The following is a 7,832-nucleotide window of genomic DNA, read 5'->3' as shown; positions in this document are numbered from 1 at the left end:
GAGTTGCTCAAGGATTATGATATTACCATTTTGTATCAACCCAGGAAGGCCAATGTGGTGGCCGATGTGTTGAGCCGAAAAACAGTTAGCATGGGGAGTTTGGCGTACCTTCCAGTTGGGGAGAGGCCATTTGCAGTTGATGTTCAGGCTTTGGCTAATCGGATGGTGAGATTAGACATTTCAGAGCCTAGTCGGGTGTTGGCTTGTGTGGTATCTCGGTCTTCCTTGTATGACCGCATCAGAGAGCCCCATTATGATGATCCACATTTGCATGTCCTTAAGGACAGGGTTCAACATGATGATTCCAGGGATGTGACCATTGATGGTGATGGCGTGTTGAGGATGCAGGGCCGGATTTGCGTGCCCAATGTGGATGGGCTTCGGGAGTTGATATTGGAGGAGGCCCATAACTCGCGGTATTCCATCCATCTCGGTGCCGCAAAGATGTATCAGGATTTGAGGCAATACTACTGGTGGAGAAGAATGAAAAAGGATATAGTAGGGTATGTGGCTCGGTGTCTCAACTGTCAGCAGGTAAAGTACGTGCATCAGAGACCGGGTGGCGTACTTCAGCGGATGATTATTCCTAAGTGGAAGTGGGAGAGAGTTACTATGTATTTGTGAGTGGTCTTCCTCGGACTTCGAAGAAGTTTGATTCGATTTGGGTAATTGTGGACAGGCTGACCAGGTCCGCGCACTTCATTCCAGTGTGTACTACCTATTCTTCAGAGCGGTTGGCAGGGATTTATATCCGGGAGATTGTTCGGTTGCATGGTGTTCCAGTTTCCATCATCTCAAATAGAGGTACTCAATTTACTTCACAGGTTTGGAGAGCCGTGTAGAGAGAGTTGGGTACTCAGGTAGAGTTGAGCACAACGTTTCATCCTCATACGGACGGACAATCCGAGCGCACCATTCAGATACTGGAGGACATGTTGTGCGCCTGTGTTATTGATTTCGGAGGTTCTTGGGATGAGTTTCTGCTGCTTGCAGAGTTTTCCTACAACAATAGCTATCAGTCCAGCATTTAGATGGCACCATATGAGGCCTTGTATGGGAGACGGTGTAGATCTCCAGTTGTTTGGTTCGAGCCTGGCGAGGCTAGGATGTTGGGAACAGTCTTGGTTCAGGATGCCTTAAAGAAAGTGAAGGTGATTCAGGAAAGACTTCATACAGCTCAATCATGTCAGAAGAGTTTTGCGGACCGAAAGGTTCGAGATGTGTCTTATATGGTTGGTGAGAAGGTTTTGCTGAAGGTTTCGCCCATGAATGGTGTTATGAGGTTTGGGAAGAAAGGCAAGTTGAGTCCGCAGTTCATTGGGCCTTTTGAGGTTTTTCGGAGGATTGGGGAGGTGGCTTATGAGCTTGCTTTGCCACACATCCTGTCGAGTGTGCATCCGGTATTCCATGTTTCTATGCTCCGGAAGTATGTTGGGGACCCGTCTCATGTTTTAGACTTCAACATAGTCCAGTTGGATGACGATTTGACCTACGATGTGGAGCCAGTGGCTATTTTGGGTCGTCAGGTTCGGAGATTGAGATCAAAGGATATCGCTTTGGTGAAGGTGCAGTGGAGAGGTCGGCCAGTGGAGGAGGCTACTTGGGAGACCGAGCAAGAGATGCAGAGCAGATATCCTCACCTGTTTGAGGCTCCAGGTATGTTTCTTGACCCGCTCGAGGAAAAGCCTTTGTTTTAGTTGGGGAGGATGTGAAGACCCGGCCCGTCGTCACAAGAGTTACTGCCCTGTTTCCCTCATTTTATGCTTTTTCATGTTTCGTTATCGGTATTCGGTGTGTTGGAGTTAAATCGGATTGGTTTTTATAGGAAATGAGACACTTAGTCTATTTAAGGAAGACTTGTTTTGGAAAAGTCAACCAGATGTTGACTATTTAGTTAGAGGGCTCGGATGTGATTTCCGGTGAACCGGTTAGATTCGGGGGTTGATATGTCGCTTAGGAGTGTGATCGGAATGGATTTTGGAGGTCCGGAGTAGAATTAGGCTTGAATTGGCGAAGTTTGTATTTTGGCGAATTCCGGTTGGTAGGTGAGATTTTGATACGGGGGTCGGAATGGAATTCCGAGAGATGCAGTAGCTTCGTTATGTGATTTTGGATGTGTGTGAAAAATTTCAAATCATTCGGAGGTGTCTTGGTTGGGTTTTTTATCAAATGCGTATTTCAGAAGTTTTTAAGAAATTTAGGCTTGAATCCGATGTAATTTGATGGTTTTGATGTTGTTTGTGGTGTTTTGATGATTGAAACAAGTTTGAATGATATTTTAGGATGGGTTGGCACTTTTGGTTGAGGTCCCGGGGGCCTCGGGGTGATTTTGGATGGTTAACGGAAATTTTTGAAGTTGGAAAATGCTGCAAAAATGCAGTAGTTAGTGCAGAGCAATTTTGCTCTATGCGATCGCATAGCACAAAGGGATGCGATCACATAGAAGGAATTTAGGGGCTTTTTGGTTGTTCAATGCGAACGCATGAAGGGGTTGCGATCGCACAGTGTTGTTTGGTAAGGCACTGCGATCGCATAGGGCCTATTGCGATCGCATAGGGTAATTTGAGACCATGGAATTTTTGGTTTATGCGATCGCAGGGGCTTGAATGTGATCGCTTAGAGTTAGCTACTGTGATTCAGGCAGAATGTTAAAAACATTTAATCCGCGAACCCAAAACCATTTCCTCCATTTTTGAACATCCTTGAGAGCTTTTGGACGAGGATTAAAGAGGGTTTCCACTGGGATTGATTGGAGGTGAGTCTTATGACCTAAAAACATCATTTAATTGTAGACTCAACATCTAAATTCAAGGAAATTTGATTAAAAAGGGAAGGATTAGGGCTTGACTTTTGAAATAGAAATTTGGGGGTTTGAGGGAGCATCTGAGCTCGGATTTCGGTAAACTTGATATTCATAGACTCGTGGCGAGATAAGGACTCCGGTGATGTCAATTTTCTGATTTTTCGAGAATTGGGCCCGGGGCTCGGGTTTTGCCAACCTCGTGATTTTCGATATTTTTCGAGTCTTTTTGATTGGGTTGTATTCCCTTAGCCTATTGTAACGTATTACTTGTGGTCTTGATCAGATTCGACGCTCGAGGAGGTTGATTTGCGAGGCAAGGGAGTAGCGAGCTAGGATTTCGGCCTGTTTGAGGTGAGTAATGGTTATAAATGATGTTCTGAAGGTTTGAAACCCCGGATTTGCACAACGTGGTGCTATGTTGGGATGAGACACACGCTATATAATGAGCGTGGGGTCTGTTACTATTGGGGATTTGGACTCGGTCCATCCTGTTTGATGACTCTACTGTACTTTTGACTGAGACTTAATTAATATCGTTATATTATGGGCTAGTTGCCATGTTTGGGGCCTTGTGCCGATCTATAGAACCCTTAGGGGGCATTTGTATTGGTTGACCTCACTTTTCTTGTCGAAATCATACCCTCAGTCATGTTCTTAATTGATAAACATAATATGAACCAGCTTTAGAAATTGTTAAATCCTAATGAGAGTAGCGCGTGGGTTGAGAACCCCATCTTATCTTAGTGTGCCCGAGAGGCCAAGTCTATATTGACTGAGAGGGGTAGAGAACCCCCATGGTGAGGGTATTTGATATGCTATGGAACGGGCTGCACGCCGAACCAGTATTTATATTTATATGGATCGGACTGCACGCCGCAGTAGTATATTATATGGATCGGACTGCACGCCGCAGTAGTATATTATATGGATCGGACTGCACGCCGCAGTAGTATATTATATGGATCGGACTGCACACCGCAGTAGTATATTATATGGATCGGACTGCACGCCGCAGTAGTATATTATATGGATCGGACTGCACGCTATTATATGGTCGGACTAGCGCTTGGGCTGAAGGAGCCCCTCCGGAGTCTGCACACTCCTAGTGAGCACAGTCGACTATTCTTGGATCGGGCTGCACACTTCAGCAGTATATATATATATATATATATGGATCGGGCTATGCGCCGCAGCAGTATACTATATGGATCGGGTTGTACGCCGCAGCAGTACAAATATGAATTCGGTTATCATGAGGAGTAAATGAAATGAATATTGGCTTAAAGGACGTTTAACTGACTTCTTCATTCAGTTGTTGTTTTTGTTATTTTCACTGTTTTAATATAGAACTGCGTAGTGTTATACGAGTTTTCTTTCCGTCAGTCATTATTTATTGCTATTACTCACTGAGTTGGAGTACTCACTTTACTCCCTACACCATGTGTGCAGATACAGGTATCCCGGAGGCATAGTTTGAGCTTTCTGCTACTGTTCAGCTTATTTTGGAGTCATCGATGTAGCTGCATGGCGTCCGCAGGACCCGATTTCTCCCCTTATCCTCTTTATTTTTTGCATTCTAGACAACTCTATGTATAGGTTGCTATACAGACTTTTATTAGAGGCTCTTGGCTCGTGACACCAGATCAGTGGGATTTATATTGATATTCTATGGATTTTCCGCTCTATTTATCTATTACTACAAAGTTATAATCATGTTAATTTGGAATTAAATCCTATTAATTGGTAATGAATTCTACATAAGGGATTGTGAGTGATGAATTGGTCGGCTTGCCTAGTATCGTGTTGGGCGCCATCACGACCGGGGATTGGGGTCGTGACAAGTTGGTATCAGAACCTAGGTTACTAGGTCTCGCGAGTCTTGAGCCGGTTTAGTAGTGTCTCGCGGATCGGTACGGAGACGTTTGTACTTATCCTCGGGAGGCTGCGAAACCTATTAGGAAAATTCCACATTCTCGAGATTCTTGTCGTGCGAACTTGTTGATCCGAATCCTAAATTTCTCCTTATTCCATTCTCTCACAGATGGTGAGGACTCGAGCTACCGGACGTACCGGACGACCACCAGTACCACCTACTGAGGCTACTAGAGGTCGTGGACGTGATCGTGGTTGTGGTAGGGGTAAAGCAGCAGGGGCAGCACCCGTGGATCCTTTAGTTGCCCCAGCTCAGGACCAGACTCCAGCAGCACCAGTGCAGGCACCAGCTGTGCCAATTGTGATATCGGGTCTCCAGGAGACATTGGCCCAGATCTTGACAGTTTGCACAGGCCTGGCTCAGGCAGTTTCAGCCACCACAGCAGCAGCTACTTTGCAGGCCGGGGGAGGCAATCAGATCCCCGTTGCTCGCACTCCTGAGCAGGTAGTGCAGGGATTACAGACTCCAGAGGCACCTCCAGCTCAGACAGTGGTACCCGTTCAGGAGTACAGGGTTCCAGTTATGCCAGACGATGAGCAGCGTCGTCTCAAGAGGTTCAGTAGACTTCAGCCTCCTTCTTTCAATGGTGCTCAGGGCGAGGATGCCCAGGGTTTTCTCGACAAGTGTCAGCATATGCTTCGGACATCAGGGATTCTTGAGTCCAGCGGTGTGGCTTTTACTACATTTCAGTTTACTGGAGTGGCCTTCACTTGGTGGGAGGCGTATGAGCGGCGTAGGTCGGCAGATGCAACACCTTTGACTTGGCAGGAGTTCTCCACACTCTTCTTGGAGAAGTGGATACCGCAGTCTCAGAGGGAGGAGCTGCGTAGACAATTTGAGTGGCTTCACCAGGGAGATATAACTATGTCTCAGTATGAGGCGAGATTTTCTGAGTTAGGTCGTTATGCCTCATGGATAGTTCCGACGGATTGGGAGAGGATTAAGAGGTTCGTGGATGGTCTTAATTATCACCTTCGTATTCTGATGACTCGAGAGAGATTTTTGGGTATTTCCTTCGAGAATGCAGTTGATATTGCTCGTGATATTGAGACGGCTCGCCGTCAGGAGAGAGAGGAGAGGGAGGAGAAGAGGCCTCGTGGTTCTGGCAGTTTCAGTGGCGCACCTTCAAGGGGCCGGTTCCAGTAGAGTCGGGGTCGTTCTTTCAGGCCCGCTCAGTCAACTAGACCAGAGTACCGAGGTGGATCTTCTGGTCGTGGTTATCAGGGTTCTCAGTAGAGTCATCCATCTCTCAGCGTTCTTCCAGCATAGAGTTCGTCTAGTGCTCCATCTGCTCAGGGTTCTTCTAGGCTAAGTGCATCAACGAGCCACTCTGGCACGAGGGGCTCCCTTTAGTCCCAGTTCCCAGCACCTGGGAGTTGCTATGAGTGTGGAGAGTTCGGGCATATGCAGAGGGAGTGTCCTCGCCATGCTGCTAGCTCATCTCAGCAGAGGGGTCAGCCCTCAACTTGTTTCACCACCCGCCCAGCCAGCTAGGGGTAGAGATTAAGCAGCCAGGGGTCGCCCTAGAGGGGGCGGTCAGGCCTGTTTCTATGCACTCCCAGGCAGACCCGACGCCATTGCTTTAGATGCTATCATTACAGGTATTGTTTTAGTCTGTCACAGAGATGCCTTTGCTTTATTTGATCCCGGTTCCACCTATTCCTATGTGTCTTCATATTTTGCTCATCATTTGGGTACGACCCGAGGATGTCTTGCCTTACCTATTCATGTATCTACCCCGGTGGGTGATACCATTATTGTAGACCATATATATCGGTCGTGTTTGGTGACTATTGGGGGTCTGGAGACCCGAGTTGATTTATTGATGTTGAGCATGGTGGACTTTGATGTTATTCTGGGCATGGATTGGCTATCTCCGTGTCATGCTATTCTTGACTTTCATGCTAAGACAATAACTTTGGCTATACCGGGTGTTCCGAGGATCGAGTGGTGTGGCGTGACTGACTATGTGCCTAGCAGGGTGATTTCTTTTCTAAAGGCCAAACATATGGTTGGGAAAAGTTGTCTATCATATTTGGCTCTTGTGAGGGATGTTGGAGCTAAGACTCCAAGCATTGATTCGGTTCCAGTGGTGAGTGAATTTCCCGATGTGTTTCTTTCGGACCTGTCGGGCATGCCACCGGATAGGGACATTGATTTTGGTATTGACCTGGTGCCGGGCACTCAGCCCATTTCCATTCCTCCATATCGTATGGCACCGGCAAAGTTGAAAGAACTAAAGGATCAGCTTCAGGAGCTCCTGGATAAGGGGTTCATTCGGCCTAGTGTGTCACCGTGGGGTGCAGCATTCTATTTGTGAAAAAAAAGGATGGCACAATGAGAATGTGCATTGAGTATAGGCAATTGAACAAAGTAACAGTGAAGAACAAGTATCCCCTGCCCATATCGATGATTTATTTGACCAGCTTCAGGGGGAAAGGGTATTCTCCAAGATTGATCTTCGTTCAGGCTATCACCAGTTGAAGATCAGGGATTCAGATTTTATGAAGACTGCTTTCAGGACTAAATATAGGCACTATGAGTTTCTTGTTATGTCCTTCGGGCTGACTAATGCCCCGGTCGCGTTCATGCATTTGATGAACAGTGTATTTCGGCCATATCTGGATTCGTTCGTGATTGTTTTTATTGATGATATATTGGTGTACTCGTGTAGCCAGGAGGAGCACGCACAACATTTGTGAGTGGTATTATAGAGATTAAGGGAGGAGAAGCTCTATGCAAAGTTCTCCAATTGTGAGTTTTTGCTTGGGTCAGTGGCTTTATTAGGTCGCGTGATGTCTAGCGAGGGTATTAAGGTCGACCCGAAGAAGATAGAGGCGGTACAGAGTTGGCCTAGACCAACCTCAGTCACAGAGATTCGCAGTTTCCTCGGTTTGGCGGGTTATTATTGCTAGTTCGTTTAGGGATTTTCATCCATTGCATCGCCCTTGACCAAGTTGACGCAGAAGGGTGCTCCATTTGTATGGTCGAACGAGTGCAAGAAGAGCTTTCAGAAGCTCAAGACAGCTTTGACCACAGCTCCGGTATTGGTGTTACCATCAGCTTCAGGTTCTTATACCGTCTATTGTGACGCTT

Source organism: Nicotiana tabacum, chromosome 6 (assembly GCF_000715075.1).
Source record: "Nicotiana tabacum cultivar K326 chromosome 6, ASM71507v2, whole genome shotgun sequence".
Taxonomy (NCBI): Eukaryota; Viridiplantae; Streptophyta; class Magnoliopsida; order Solanales; family Solanaceae; genus Nicotiana; species Nicotiana tabacum.
This window is presented reverse-complemented; position numbering follows the sequence as displayed.